We start from the raw sequence: 17,628 nt of genomic DNA on the forward strand, positions 1-17,628 counted from the left end.
AGAACGGTATAAAGACTTCCTAGCATTTTTTATAAAGCTTCAAATTCTTAGGGAAGTAAATTATTCTTCTTTAAGAGTAACCCTTGCATTTTAAATTGCATAACGTTTTATAAACAAACTGCGAACATTACAATAAAAAATTAATGGATATAATTATCTAAAATTATTTTTGAAGCCATGAAAAAGTATGAAGATAGTTGCTCCATCCAAAAGTCGATTCTTTAAAAACAATGGTCACTGTTTTAAATTATGGGAGGTAAAGGCCATAAAATTACTTTAATAATATGTCAAAATTCTCGTACATGGAATCAATTTTATAATCAGCATTATTTTCTGATAGGAATTAACCAATAAACTTACTGAATTAAAGCCAAAATTTATACCTGATCGAAATCTCCGTATATATCACACTAGAGGAGCATATGGAATTTCTAGGCCTTTTTGTCAAAATCTTGCTGATGACAGAAATATAAACTGCATAGTGTTTGATGTTAATTTTTAGAGGAATATTACTCAAATTCTATTTAAATATTCTCATGTTTAAAATATATTATTTTTTTAAAATTAATTATATACTATTCGAGATTTACTTTCTTAATCGAGGGATTGTTTAGGAATTGTATTTTAATTCAGCTAGTTGAAATTTCTGAAGAAACTTAATGGCTATTAGTCTATTTTTCAAGCACTTAAATGATTCTCTGTAATTTACCTTGAGAAATTTATCTGAAGCAAAATCATTGCTTTCGGTATATATATATATATATATATATATATATATATATATATATATATCGGAACAGCGAAGAATATATGATCCAACCATTTAGAAGTAATGTTGGAATAAACATACATACGCACGATGTAGTAGCTTATTTCAACTTAATAATACTGAAAATTACTACCAAATCTGGTTGTCTCTAACAAATTCTAATGTTAACCAAATACTTCTTTCTCTTCCACTGTTCTAATGAACCAACAAAATTTAAGGAATGTGTGAACTGGGTTGATATTCTCCTCGAAAGCATCTTGTAACTGTTACAAGCCACTAGCCTCTTACTGTTGCATTCCTTACTGCCTTCAAGAGAGAAATATTCCAGCAAAAAGCATTTAAAACCCGAGCGAACAACTTAAAGTTACATATTTGACTTCATGAGGAAAAGCTCTCTCGAATTAACGTGGTTTAAATTGCTTTCATTGTGCTTTATTTTTCATCTAGCATTTGAATTAAATCTTTTTTTTTTTTTGCATGCAACTTCTTTAGTTTTTTCATTAAGACAATTGCAGCGCTTGTGTTGCTATTATTATGAAGAATTACATTTCCGTGGAGCAACGCTAATTCTTAAGTTTCAAGAAGGTTTTCTAATTCATTTTAGCGTTTGTCTTAGTAAAAACTCACGCAATTTGAGGGCTTAGGTTTGAGGTTTTTATGTTTTTTTACGTAATTACTCTTTTAAATTTTTTTATCCTTTCTCTCAAAAAAATTTAAAAATACGACTCGTTCTGCGTTTCATTTGAATTTTTTTAAAGGTCATGTTTAATCGGACGCAATTTCTTACTCAATAGGAAAAAAATGAATGTATTGGCTTGTATTCTAAGATCAAAAATCGAGATTAAAGAATAAAAACAATCTACACATTTTGCAGTAACTTTCCTTTCTATACCGTAAGTTCAACAAAGTATAATTTTCTATTATAACCAAGCAACTAGGTTTTAATTTGCTTTATAGCTTATTTGAATTTGCAGTTTCACATTTTTTAATGAAAATTCCAACGCTTTCATTTTTAAGATGCGTAAATAATGATTGGCATTTTCATTAACTTGAAATTAAGTGGAAAAAAAGTGACAAATTTTTAAAATAGAAATTCATAATAATTTATTTTTCTTTAACATCCAGGACATAAAAAGCAAATGTAGCGATTTCTCATAATAGTATATAATTTAATATTTCAATTATGATTAAATGTAGTCTTAAAGTCATCGTTTTAAAAACATATTTTAATAGATAAACTAAAAATAAATATTAAATTAAAAACGTTACATCTTAATGAATATACTGGACCGATATCTTCAATTAATTATGAATTGATTGTATCTAAACTTATGAGAAGCTATCAAGAGTACAAGCAGTGATATCTTCAATTAATCAACGTCCAAAAAATATTAATGCCTTTTTGATATGGCACCAAAAACTGTTCTGTATGCAAAATGTAAATAACTTCTTTTTCAGAATCTGTAGAGGTCTAAATGAAAAGGTTATATTTGGTGCTAAATAATAAAATTGATATATTAAAATATAAAGTATGTCTTCAAATCTTCGTTTGGAGGTTCAACTCAAGATAAATAACATATAAAAAATATTTAATACACGCGCTGATCCATTTGTTCATTGATTATTCGATATAAAATATGAAAAGTTCGCATTTTAAGCATTGAATGTGAATACTAATTAAATAAGAATTAATAAAATTTCATCGGAAGGCATCGGAAATAATATAAAAGCAATTCTTTTTGAGGAGTGAAGAGGAGAAAATTATTTTGCGCAAGCGCGGGCACACACACACACACACACATATGAGAGAGACAGAGAGAAAATACATCAGCCTGTAGAAAAATTATTTAGATGTAAATATTAGTACATGTACCACGTAAATAACTTACAAACGGTTATAATTCTCACTAAATATCTTTGTATATATTTTATTCATCTACTGGATTGCTTCATTTATACAATACAATGCTTAATAATATAAAAATTAATCTGATTTGATAAATAAAAAGAAAATGTAGTTTCTCAATAGTACTGTTTTGCATAGGAACATGTTATTACTAACAATAATTTTCAATTAATTATCACCTCAATTTTACAAATAAATTTAATCCTCATTATACCAAATAATTCCCATTATTTTTCCTAATAGGAATTCTCTAAAATTTTCGCTTTATCTGTGACTAAATAAGATACTTCTTGAAGATATTAACTCAAATTGAATTACAATTACATGCAAGTATTCTGTTTCGCAAATGACTGATGGAAAATATTCTTATATTTTCATTACTGAGTCCTTCATTTTCATTGTGTTTTTTTAATAAATTTCATAGCTTATCCTACCTTCCACCACCTACATTTTTCCATCATTAGATGAAGAGAGTATCTTAATTGCATATTTCATTAATAATATCTTCGTTTGAGTAATAAAAATTAATCTGCAGCATTTCCAAGATAAATCTCTGTTATCATAATAATGTTGTTGGCATTTTGTACTATCTTCATTCAAGATACCGAATACTGAACCCACGATTTACGGGTCTCGAGATTTTAACACGAGGCAACCGCACATTCGGTGAACTATATGCAATAAAATTTAATTGTGTAATATGATATTCTTATCTAGTCTATGTGCTCATACTTTCTAAGGGATGGTAATGATCAAAACTCGTTAGTATTAAATGTTATTCATTAAGATAGGAAGTTTTTCGCCTGATTTGAATACACTTTCTATTATCAATAGTTAAAGAATTATCCGGGAAATAAAAATTTTATACTCCCCCACTGTTTCCATCCATTTTGATATTAATGACCTATTTAAGAATTCTGCTGAGATTTTCACCCTCTCTGACATATTTCTCACTCAATCAAATCCAGTTAAAACTACTCGAGTTCACAACCTATCTCGGGAAAAGCATGGAATAACAATTTAGACACGGGATGATTTGGATTTCTAGCCATGCTAAGGCTAGGATTGTAGGATTTGAGGTTTCTGGATAGAAGACTTTCAGATTTTTTTTTCGAAATCATCTTAGAACCATTATAACAAACGGACTTACGGAAAGGAATCTACCTAAAAGTAAGGGCTGATAATATTACTGAAACTAATGATTGAAAATGAATGTTTGTGAAAGACGAGTGGGGGATATTGAATCGTATTAATTTTACAAAAAACATTATGTAAAATTAAGATATGAAATTATAGACAGCACAAAGAGCAATCAAATGGAACATTAAATGCAGTTATGTGTAAAAAACTGATTTTTATTTTGTCAGAATATTTAAGAAAAGTGCCAAAAAACTGTATCAAATATGGTATTATTTAATTCGATATATTAATAAAAACCCAATATCATTTGAGAAGCATTTAAAATTTTATATTTTTCAGACTCTTCCTAAACTTGAATACTTCATATTTCATGACGCAAAATTTAGTTGTTTCTATTATTTTAATGATCCCAAGCTTATTACACGAAGATCATTGTTGCGGCTTCAAGAAACACACAATATTTGGCCCCTTTTAGACAAAAGATCGTCCATTTTTATATGAAATTCCTTTCTTTCACCTTCTGTTCTTTTATTTTAATTTTGCTTTCCAGCCCCATCGCTCGAGGATTCTGGTTGCCAAATCGCACCTCGGCGATCATTTATTCTTGCAAATGATCCTTTCTTTCTAACTCGCACTCATAAAACTTTACTTCCAAACCGGGAGTCATTGAAATTTCTGTTTAAAACTCTTAAAGAATTATATAATGCAAGATCATCATTCATGGTGCCACTGGGAGCCACAAAATTCTCCTGCTATGTAAATTTTAGATTGTCATCATCTTCCCAGTTTCTGTAGTCTTTAAGTGGCTGATGGTTGTAAATTCCTCATAGAGACGAACTTCTTGTATTGAATTTGAATAATTTCTTCGAGTGTTTATGCATTAGGAGTTGCTGCTGTTAATGTAGTAATTGTTTCTACCTTATGTTACTATCAATTTTAGTACTACGGCATTTGTTCATCACATGTTCATGATGTTCACTAAAATTATTATTATTATTATTCTGACCGTCATATTTTTGCATTTTTGTGTATGCGTTCAAATGGTAGAAGGGCTACGTTAACTTAGTTTACAGAAGTTAAATTACAATAAATATCCTGAGTTTATTGTAGAGTGTGAAATCTGCAAATTAATTAAAATGAGTTATAAAATATCCTCTATTATATCTCAAAAAGGCATTTTTGGAATAGCATGCGTCAAATAGATAAATGACATTTCAAAATTAAAAATAAACTTTGTTATATAGTGCTTTTAATTTAAGCTAGAATCGAGTTAGTATTAGTTATAAAAATATAAAACTGTATTGTATTTGAACTTGGATGGGATACTGGTAATAGAAAATGTCATATAAAGCGGAAATCATATATTTTTAACAACCTTATATTTGAACATACAGTTTGAAAAATGTATGGTTTTGTAGTTACAAGGGAGTTTGCATTTATAAGATATTATTAAATTATAATACTTGAAACAACATACAGAGTTTTCTGTTATAAATTTTTTTGATAATGATAAAATGTATAAAAGGGAAGACATGCAATTGAAAGATTTTGCTGATTTTTAAAGATACTTCATAGGAATTAAAGCTCGGTATTATTCTAGATATCCTTTTTATCCAAATATTACACTTTTGAGAGAGAAAAAAGATTCAAAATTCAATTGCAAATAAAAGTAGAAAAGTACTAAAACCCAAAATAAGATAGACAAAAATATTGATGATCTTCATACTAATGAACACGTATGATTTATATTATATAAAAATGTTCCTTTTTTGTATTTTTAACTGTAAGAAAAAGTAACTGTAATATAAAATTATTCTTACCAAAATCAATTCAAATAAATCTATTGTACACAATTTTTTGTAGATAAGGTTGGTAATTTAAGATTTTTTAACTGAAGTTTTACTTGCAGCAATTTCTACGATAATTTGTACTCTTTACTGATTGCAAAGTAACATGGTCATCTAAATAATATTATATTCATTTTTATCCTTTAATTGCTTGTGTTTATTTTTAATATGAAAAGAATGTGCTATCTTATTGGTTCGCCTAGGAGTCCATTGAAAATTTGAAGCAATATGCATTATGTGTACATTTTTTTATGGAATCATAATGCTTCTGAATTAAATTTTAACTTATAATTTAGAAAATCAATAATTTCTATGATCTACAGGCGAGGTGAATAGGGGTATAATAGGTTTTTTTGCTATGATTTTACACAATAATTCAACGTGACTTTCTTTAGATATATGCTCCTTTAAATCTTAACATTGTAGTTCTTTCTACTATCACGGCAGATAACAAATTATGTTTTGATAGCTGTTTAATTCAACTAACAGCTCACAAACATTTCAAATGTTATTAATACAGAATCCAGATTATTTTTGTAACGAAATACAACGTCTAGGAATGATTTAATTTTAGTTAATAAAGTTTAACAAAATGATACTTCGATTCTCGAGTGACTGTCGGGCAATTAAATTCAGTAGTTAGTTATTTACTCTTAATTTTATTACGCATATTTTACTAGTTTTTTTTTTTCAGACGTATCAGATTTTCGATAATCTTTTAGTTATTTTGTGGAGGTTTCCCACAAAATTCACATACAAAGTATTTCTTTTCAATTCTTATAGGCTCCAAATGTAGGATAATATTTTCCGGAATGCATATTTCCCAATCGTTGCAATTTATTGCCATTAAATTATTTGATACTCATCAAATAAGGGATGTGGTCTCCTATAATAAGGTCTCGGTTTTTGAACCTGGAGACATCCGGGCTCAAAATCCGATTCTAATGAACTATTCACGGTATATGTGAGCCTGACGTATGATTAATCTGACTGATTAATCGGTTTAATAATATGATTAATAATTAATAATATGATTAATCGGGTCAAATGTTCACCTTTTGTATAGAATGGAAATTTTGGAAAAGGGTACCAAAGCAAATGTTGCTCTGGTCATTTCAACACGGTTCAAAATTACGTTCCCGCCAAAGTAGCTCTCATACTGCTCCCAAGCAGGACATTAATATAACTCAACTTCAAACTAACCTCATCTCGCTAACTAATACTGTTTTTTATCGCCTAAATGCTATGTTAATTGAGTCATAATAACGCATTAAAGCAACGAAATGCGCTCCTGGGTAAAAACCTTCCCATCCGTTAATTCTATTTAGAAGAAATATATTTCTGTTCTCAGCTAAAACAGCACAATGCAACATGCCTCTAAGTATAAGAACGAAGAATGTCAGAAACACATGCTCAGCCAGTAAATTACTCTTCTATCCGGGTGAAAAACAAATCTCGAACACTCAACGTTTCTTTCAAAAGACATTTTTATCGTTAAACACAGAATCATCGTCTTCAAGCATAAAATTAAATTCTCGGGACAAGCATACAAAAAAGGTATAAATGCTTAAATGAATCAAATTAACGTAAAATAATGCTAATGAGAGACAATTTGGTTTATCACTTTCGTTCTGTTTACTGGGGACTAATTAATTCAAAACTCTGTTAGTACATAAAGGTAATTTACGTCTTTGTCAACACGAAACTGGAATGAGTCAGATGGAGTTTTTCTTCATTAAGAATCAGTTTCTTTTCTGATAGCATCATTGCGCAGAATTCATTTTCTTGTATTACTTGCTGATTTCAGAAATTTGATCATGTATTCTTTCTTCATTTAGTTTTTCATAACTACTTTTGTTTGTATTTTTTTTCTGAGATTCATTATGAGTGACATCACACGAGAAATCGAAATCATTTCATAATAAAAAAAAAATATTTATTACATATTGCAGTCTGGGATAATGCATGAAGGACTTGTAAGTTTAGTTTTCGGGTTCGAAACTTATGAGGATGTGGATTTTTACAACGCAAAAAATACTGGCATTCTTCCGCGGCGTCTTAAATATTTCTTCAAGACCTAATTCGCATTTTGTCTATTAAAAATTTTTTTACAAAAACATTAATAATAAACATAAACTTAAAGTCAGTCTCTGTAAACTTAAGTTATCATAAGTTAAACATAAAGTTAACATACATCTGTTGTGGAATTAGGACGCCACAGTCATGGCCATTGGCAAGAGCGGCAATTATTGAAAGGTATTCGGCGATGGTTCTGTAAATGGTTTTACAAACGAAATGTATCAGACGTTAATGATATAAATACATACTATTTATGTATATAGGGACTTAGCAAGGGTAAATGAAGAGAGCGGTAGTTTATCATATCATGTTTTTAAAATGTGAAATGAATGCATTTTTTTCACTTTTATGGCGCCATTATATCCCATATTTATCTACCTTTCTTGTATACATATACATACATATTAGGATGGTCACAATAGCTCGATGTTTGGGATTCTTTGAAGGGAACCCATAAAAAGTTGCTAATTGATGGAAAATGATATTTCCAAAGTTCCAGTTCGAATCTGATAATGTTAAAACCTGCCTAGCCAACCCGCGAAGACCCCAGTCTAGTAGCTTAAATCAGAAATCTTATTTCTTCGGAAAAATTTTAAGCCAAGTGTGGCTTTTTTTTTTACAAACACCTTATTTATCACAAAGATAACAAATTCGATAAAAAAAAATGTACTTTGTGTAAAAGTTGTAGAGAATGAAAATCGTAATTATTTTTTTTTAAAAAAGCATTGTTTATTTGTCTGTAGAAGTATAAATACATGATCTTTTTAAATTTTTGATGATTTTCTGATTTTCAAAAAGAATTCTTACCAAATACAACACATAAAAATTAAAGAAATTATTTAAATAAAAAATTCCATGCAAAAATATTTACTTAAAGAAATTAGTGCAGAAATAAGAGCACTAATGAGATATGGAACTCTTGAACTCCTATTTTCTACTTTTATTTTTGTTTTTTTTATATTTAAAATGAAGTAGTGAATTTCCTAAGGTTACCAGATTCTAGTTTAACATACTTAAATTATAGTTCCATTTATAATCTACATAGTAGCTATTTTGGTATGGATCTCATAATTTTGAATCGCAATCAGTTAAATAAAGTACAATCTCTGTCGCAACGCTTTCTCTAAATTTCCGCATCATTCTAGCACTGTGATATTAGTGAACCAACACACATATATATATTTGTGTGTTAGATTTTTATTTAAATACCCTCTTTTACGTACGCGCCGTCTTTTGGAAGACGGCACATTTTTTTTTTATTGTTGTTGAAAACTGCAAATTTATTGCAATTTTAATAAGAGCTAGTATTTATACTTCTACAACAAAATACACAATGTCAAAATTCATTTCACTCTGCATTTTATGTTCTACAACATTAATATATACCAATTTTAGGATTGCTATTGTCATTTTCAGGCAATTCAAAATAAATAAGGCCTTTTAATAAATTTAATTTTACTTTTTTCTTCTTAGCAAACACTGTTCACCTCCCTAAAAAGGAAAACTGAAGGCAGTCTCACTTGACTCTAATTAAAATGATCAAAGTAATACAAATCTATTTTTAATTTTTTCAACTTCCCGGTCATTGGCTTATGTCCAGATTGCTCGGTTGATATTTACATCAGCCTTCTCCTCCAAAGGAAGAAAATGTGAAATATACGGAAAATTGCTGGGGAGTTTTGACGTATCATTCATAATGACATAAATAAAATCTCTGTGAAAAATAAATCTTTGTTTAAAATTATTCCGATGAAATACATCTTTTCTTACCAAAGTTCCTGGACTATTACTTATAGCTGAATTTTAACCAGCTCCAGTTCGGCAGTCGACCAACTAATGATTTTTTTTTTCTGCCAACTCCACCGAAAGCTGGGTTTCGCTTTCATGTTGTCTCAACAGAAAAGCAATTTTTAATACGTAGTCGCTTTCTTTTGTTAAAAGTTATTTATCGAAAAAATACAAATAATATATCATACAAATCCAATTAATATACAATTCATATACAATTGAGATAACTGCAATCAGAAATTTTTGCTATTTAATGCTAAAACTTTTTTTAATTTGTTTTTTAATTTTATTTAATTGTTATATATGCTTTGCAGTACTACTTTTTGTAGCTATATATTTTGTACTACTTTCGTAAATGCTTCAATTAATGTATTATTTTAAATATTTTTAATTTGATAAGAGGTAATTTCAGCGTCCATCAATTTAAATGCCTATTGTAATATATGAATCTCATTTCTGCCTAATCAAACACCGAGCTTAAGATATGAATTAATGGTCTATGTAAGTACATTTAACTTTTATTATCTCTGATAATATTACAGACTGATAGCAACACATCGTATATTTATAATTAAAAGCACGAGAAACGTTTAAATCATTTGCATTTTCAAAATTTGAAAGTCCTAAACATTTAATTTTTTGACTTCTTAATCATAATTTCTCATGAAAGCCAGTTGTGCTTCCTATTTTATAAAACTTTATAACTGGAAATATATAAAGTACAATATTCTAGGCATAATTTTTAAGAAAATAAAACCTTCTTCAATTTTATGGAGGGGACATCTTTTATGGAGGTTATAAAATAATAGAATGTGAAATGTGAGCATGCCAGCATAATTAATAATATGATCTATCAATTTCATTTTTCGTTATTTTTTCATGATTCGTTGTTGTAGAGTAACAGATGCATGGCATTTGTCTTTATATAATATAAAAAGCTGACCAGTCTTTTCTTGTACCACTGATGGATCTCATGACATGACCTTTGGCTTTGTTAAATCCATTAGATCATCATCAATTTTATAAAATAAAAAATGCGCATGTTACTTTGATAGAACCTGCCAGGTCAAGCCATAGTTTTTGGCTTAAGTCTGTAGACAAACTTCGGCTTTATCTCTGTTCCTCTCTCTGATGATAAAGTTAAAATAACTAATTTCGCCTTTCTTCAAGAACATCTGGTCAGTTTAGTTGTATGATAACTGAAAATTATACCTCTTGACTTATTCGTTTTTATTTAAACGTTTCATTAAAAGTTATGTTTTCTTCGAATGTTTCATAGTTTATAAGCAGAAATAATGAATATAAATAAAACTACTTTGATGCTTAGTTTAAAATACAAATACGAACTTAAGCCTTTCCTTTACAGAAGCAAATATTTCACAATCTTAACCATTTGATACAGATAATTTGTCAAAAAGCCTTTAGCAATTGTTTTATCCTCGAAACTTATTTGTCCATCAATTAATTACAATATAAAATATTTTGCTCTTCTTTCCAATCGATTAAACCAATTTGTGATATGGTTAGATTTATTATTAAGGAAGGAAAATGACAATTAATAACATCATTCATTTTACTTTAAATTGTTTGATAATGATGACAACGCAAATTCTCTTTCTTCTCTACATACTCCATTAGAAATGGTTCTTCAGAAATTTTCCTTTTTAATCAAATTTTGACAAGGAATTTTGAAATTGATTTCCAAACTTATACCATATCACCTCTCAGTTACAAAACTGTGACTGGTAACTTAAGTTTATTTCAATGTGGTCAGTTGCCAAATCGGCACATTCGCTTCCCCTTTTAACTTAATACTTTTAAAAGAAAGGAAAACAATGTTTCGACCTGAAAACGTCAATTGAGAAATGGGTTCATGCGATACAAAAAACAGATGTTCAAGTACAATATCTAAAATAATGCCGCCTTCCCCTTTTTTCACATTATATGAAGCAAAATAAACACTTTTTTTAACCTTAATCAATTTCAATAAAATCAAACGCGATAAAGATGGCATCCTTAATTATTCTTAAAGATTTCAAGTCATTTGTTTTTAGAGGTGGCACAAAAATATTTAAAAGGTCAGCAGGGACAAATTTAAATCTAAACGCAAAAAGCCAAAATTCAGTTAGAATTTAATCAGGAGAAATACAGACTGTGTATGCATGAAACTTTTAAAGCATTTTCAAATTTCTTTAATTAAATACGAATTAAAAATATGATATTCTCTGAAGTTCTCCCATTTGAGAATAAAAGCTTTCTTTAAAATTAATCATTAAATAAAAATAATTCATTAAAATTAATCGTTAGTGACATGTTCTAACATGTCACTAACGATTAATTTTAATCAGCTTTATAACTCTGATAGTCCAACACACTGCCATTCAGGTGGGTGACTAAACTTGTAAATATCAAAGAAGAATTATTTTCATTTTGATATGCCATTAAAATATCAAATAGTTTGAAAATAACTATCGTTGAAAATAAATAAAACAGAGCTTGTATTCGAAGGATCTTATAACAAATATTATTATATAAATATCTTAAATCAGAAAATTTATCATAGCCATTAGAAAAAGAAATATTTCTACAGTAGCTCGATTTCACAGTGATAGCATTTTAGACATAAATCATAAAAGCTGCAATGCGTATCGTAAAAAGCGCATTTTATTACCTTTAAGTCAGATAAATACGATATATTCTAATATGCTAGTCTCTCTTCCTATGTAAAGTCCTCTGTAAGCTAGGTAACATAAATTTTTGAATAAATTCAAATTTTTGATAGTTGAAGTATTTTAACATACATCTGCCCTTTATTTAATTCGATACCGAAAACTGAAGAATAATTTTTAAAAATCAGAGGACGCATAATAGAGTTTACGTACTTACATTATCGGAATTGAACACTGAACATAAAAAATATTTAGCATATGGATAATCTAACCTTTCAGTAAGTTGTTTGTCTGGAAATTTTGCATTCTATAGAAGCAATAAGACCAGAAGTAAGCTGAATAACAGTCCTTTAAATTTTGCTTGTGATCTTTTCGAATCATCTGTATTTATAGTCTAGACATTTGAATTCTTCAACAGAAAATTTCAAATAAATGAGTGATTAAATATTTTGGAGAGGAGTTCCTTACACAGTTTTATTAAATAATGAATTCCAATTTTAGAATATGATAAAACAATTGTTCTTTGAATAAACAAAACACAGAATTTAGTAACAAGCAGTCAAAATGATATGATTATTCCGTTTTAATTTATCGTATTATGCCACCATGTCAATCATGCTTCAGTTATTACCGTTATTTTACTGGCTGTTATAAATACTGTAATGATTTTTTTTCTTTTTATTTGGATTGGAGAAGATAAAATAATGTTCAGCTCCTTTAGAAGCTACCGGTCTGTCCTCTGATCTCACTGTAGATAGCTTTCCTCTTTTGTATTACAACACTCTATGAGTGACAGCTAGATTTATTCCTAACTAGCCGGTTCGCCAATCTTAATGACCGTTTAAATTTTAATCATTAAATATTTTACGCAATTCCTACTTTAATAGATTCTTCATCAAAATATTTTAAAACTTCAAATTTTGATAGTCATATAATTCATTCATAATATTATAAAGACCTTCAGTCATAACGTAATATGTATCTCTCTAATTTTCTGTTAGCTCTCGTAGAATTTATGCTTTAAATTAGAGTGGAAAGAATTAATCTGCAATTATATAATAATATTTTTTACTGAAACAAAGCATTTTTTTATAATATAATTACTGATAACAGTCACTGAGCGCTTAAACTTTATGAGCACTAAAGAATATCTTTCTTAATTTATGTTATATCTCAAGAATTTGTCAACAAAACTTTCTACAGATTCATCATGAACAGATCGATTAATTAACAATGTTTAATTTTAAATGCATCAAACACTAAGAAAGTAAAATGAATCGTTTAAATTAATCAGTCGAAAACAGGTTTTAAAAAACTACTTAAAAAAAGATGTACTTAAAACTATAAGCATAGACAAAAAATATATAACTAACATAAATACAATTTAATTACAAAAGCATGCAACTAACCTAAAAATAATTTAAATCAAGAATCGTCCGTTGATAATATTGTCAACAATCAGAACACAATCCGCATGCGTGAATTTTCAATGCCAGTTACGGTAACGCAAATGCGTGAATTTTTCTACGCCAGTTAGAAATTTTTAATTTCCTTTATTCTGTGTTATTTTAATTCAAAAGTACTTCATAATGAATCTGAAAGATCAATTAATTAACAATGTTTAATTTTAAATGCATAAAATATTAAGAAAATAAACAGAATAGTTTGAAATAATCGGCCGAAAAATGTTAACCCTAGCCTCATTACTGTTGGGGAAAAAAACGAAGCCTTACTCATTTGGCGTTGGGGAAAATGAAAAGATTTTTTGGCGGGAAAGTTGGTTTTTAATTAATAATTAAAATTATAATTAAAATTTCAAAAAAAGGGACCCTAGGTGCACATTCACGACCTCCAAGGTATACACGTACCAAATTTGGTAGCTGTAGGTCAAATGGTCTTTTCTGTAGAGCACCAACACACACACACACACACATTGAGCTTTATATAATTATATAGATAACTGAACGTAGAAAGAAGTGTCCCGGAAGAATTTCTTTCTAAAAGAGAAGAAACCATTTATCTGTTTCTCCGCCAGAATTCCCATTTTAAAACGATATTTTAAGATTTCGTACTGTAATTTAGGTTTAGTAAATGAAATGAGTTATCTTATTATTTCGGAAAAGAAAAATATGCTTGCGCTAAATAGTTGGTTTTCTCCCCCTTAGTACGTGTACTCTATCCCTTGTGGATCTTTTTTTCTCTTTAATCTTTTTAACTGATAATTAGCATATATAGTATCAAATAGAATCTGCTTGAATGGAACGTAATTGAAAGCATCCCTTTTTTTATTTCTGTAAAACTTCTTTCATCACAATAGCTCTTTATGTGAATTATAAATAGATAAGAGTCATTTTAAGTACCTCTAAAAATATATTATTTGCATTCAAGCTGGAATTTTTTTCGCTTATATTTATAAAATCACTTATTGAATATCACTGCTAATTAATCATGAATTAAAACAGCTCTTACCATGCTAAAAGATTTTTGGCAAAAACGTTAAATGACTTTCTCTTTAGAAATATTCTCTATTGTGGTGATTCTTTTAGTAATATTCATTATATTAAAAGAATACGGTTACAATATTCTCGACGCAATTTCGTATGAATTCGATATCCATTTTATATATAAATATCTGCTTAAAATAAATTTATTCAGAATAGTTTAATTTTATGTTTTGCATTCACTGTTATGATCAGATTCCGTAAAAGAGAAACTAAAAAAAAATTGAAATAGACTTAATTACACAAGCTGTCAGCAAATCTTTTCAGCAAAAATTAGTGTACATACAAAGAACATTATTCATTATAAAAAAACAGAATTGCAATTTCTATATAGGAATAGCAAAACGAAATAAAAAGCGGCGATTTTTGAACAAGATGAAATTGATAGCTCATGAACACATTCATGCACACTTTTGGACGAATCGTAGCATCCAAGCCTATCATCATGAAATCATCGCTTGCTAATAGACATTATCATATGGAGAATGGAACAATACATTTATGAGAATTTGGTGGATAAACTCCACATCTGATTCCAACAGAAGGACGATCTTAGCTATTACGGGAGGGGAAGAATCCCAGCATGAAATCCACTATTTTAATTACTCCTTTATTTCGGGCCAATCCAGCCGTTATTCATTATTTCAAAACGACTCAAACACTCCTTTGATATTGTTGAAAAAGTTTGAATCTGGTAATAACTGACTGATAGAGAGATCACATCAATAAAATACTTTCTCATGCGTAATGTTAAGTTTTCATGAAATGTTATGTAAATGCTCATTTGACATAACCATAGTCGAAGCAATTACATGCACTCTCGCCCTACATCATGATATCTTTCAATGATCAACACTATATTATGAATGGAATTTTGGGATGATTTTTAGAATAGCAACCTCAATAGGGTGTATTGGGTGTTCAACAACGTATGTTGTCAAAAGACCACTTCAAAAATGGCCAAACTACGAAACCAAAGATGCAGAGTACTCATAATATTTATCATACTCAGTTTATTAAATTTGTTGAGTCATTTTTCCTTTATAGAAAATATATTTCATCATTACAAGAAGTTCTAGCTTGATGGTTATTTCTGAATGAAATTTTATTAATACTCTCCAGAGTTACTGGCAATGAAAGACAATTTCGATATTCTCTAGAGAGACGCATAATCTTAGAATTTTAAATAAAATTCTTACTTATGCATTCATAAAAATGTTGTTTCAAAAGGGGACTTTAAACTTTAATAGAATGAAACAACACTAGACTCTTTTGAAGCGGACTTCCTAATAATTCTGGACCATGTTCAGATAAGACTATAAAAAAATATCATGTAAGAAAATATATAAAGCAGCATAATGAATGCAGGAGCTTATAAATTTAAAAAAAAAAATCTCGTATTTATATATTTCAACTCCCAATATGTAATTAATGAACATATCTCTCTGCAAAACAATAAATTATTATAATTTAAGCTAGATATTAACTAAACTTTGACTTTCTATTTATTATTATACTAATAAGACGAATACGTTTTATCTTAAGCATTTTAACCATTAGAAGTAATATTTTTTCTGACAAAAGTGAAATATGTTGCATGATATAAGAAGTTACATTCTAATTGTTAAATTGAGTATTGTTAACTTTTCAGCACTTCGTTTATCTTACTGTCATATTTACCTTACCTACAGTACAGAGGGAAATATTAAAAAAAATTGAAACTTGAAATAGAAATTGCTTCAGATTTTATAAAAGTTTATATTACGTTCAGTGTAAAACAAGATTATGCACTGTCTTAGAATGATATTATTTAAAATGGATCAATTAGAATGCTTTTTCAGTGAAACAGAATTTTACAAGATTGCCGCGCAAATATTATTAAAGATAAATTTAACAACAAGATAATTACTGAGGAAATTATGTTGGTATAATAAATAATTAATGTATCTGGATTCCCATTATTCCCTTTCAACATTTTGTAGATTTCCTATTTAAAATTTTAAGAGGAATTTAAAACGTACTATTCAAATATATATTTTACCACCTTAAAAATTATTCTACTTAAATCCGAAAATTATTTCAGATGGTGTGATCATATGTAATTGGGTAATGCATGCTAATTTTCAATTTTTGAAAATATAATGAAATTTAACTGGTACACGTTGAATTTTCTTCCCATGATAACAATATAAATCTTTCTCGAATCTGTAGATTCATGAGCTGCGAATAAAGAAATTTTTTAAGCGACGTAATTAACGTAGTACGCACAAAATTGAAATAAATCCATGTTTTACTTTTTCTGGTAGGAACGTTTATAAAAAAAACATTAAATAGTTCGCAAAGTCTTTACAAAAAAATACCAGTCTACTTAAGTATAATTCTTGAAATTTCTACAGTACCTACTTTGGTGTCTAAAAACCATTGCTTATACAATTTTAAAAAGTTGCAAGATTTAAATTGTATAAATAAGATAAGTAATCGAAAGAAACTGTAAAAAGATTAGAAAGTAGTAGAAAGGCAAGCATTTCTTATTGTTTACTTCCAGCTCCTAGCCATCAATAATGCCATTATTTCCCCATTAATAAGTGATCAAGCAGATCGTGGCTTATAATTGCATAACCTATCTTTTCATCAATTCAATGAAGAATTCTTGTTTGATACTTTTTTATTACTTTGGGTTCTAAACTGTCTCTAACACCTATGAACTATAATTTATCCATCCAACAACATAACTTATGTTCTCTTCTAGTGAATTTATGAGGTAAAACTGATTTTCAAAAATTAATATTCCCAATGCCAAAACGGAATTCTATATATCAAAGTTTCTTATGCTTTTCCCCATCTTCATTCTATAAAACAGACTTACTAAGACAATTATTTTACTATGTACCAGAGCTGTCTAAACATTTTACATTTTCAGTAGTATGAC

General features: G+C 28.5%; 1 protein-coding gene and 1 long non-coding RNA gene across 7 annotated transcripts in view; one reads left to right on the forward strand and one right to left on the reverse strand.

Moving 5' to 3' along the window:
- The window catches only part of LOC129958367 (uncharacterized), a 484,792-nt gene that overhangs the window by 418,484 nt on the left and 48,680 nt on the right, over positions 1 to 17,628 (forward strand). The gene's annotated exons all lie outside the window — the stretch shown is intronic.
- The window catches only part of LOC129958369 (uncharacterized), a 464,667-nt gene that overhangs the window by 7,831 nt on the left and 439,208 nt on the right, over positions 1 to 17,628 (reverse strand). The gene's annotated exons all lie outside the window — the stretch shown is intronic.

Source organism: Argiope bruennichi, chromosome X1 (genome assembly GCF_947563725.1).
Source record: "Argiope bruennichi chromosome X1, qqArgBrue1.1, whole genome shotgun sequence".
Lineage (NCBI taxonomy): Eukaryota > Metazoa > Arthropoda > Arachnida > Araneae > Araneidae > Argiope > Argiope bruennichi.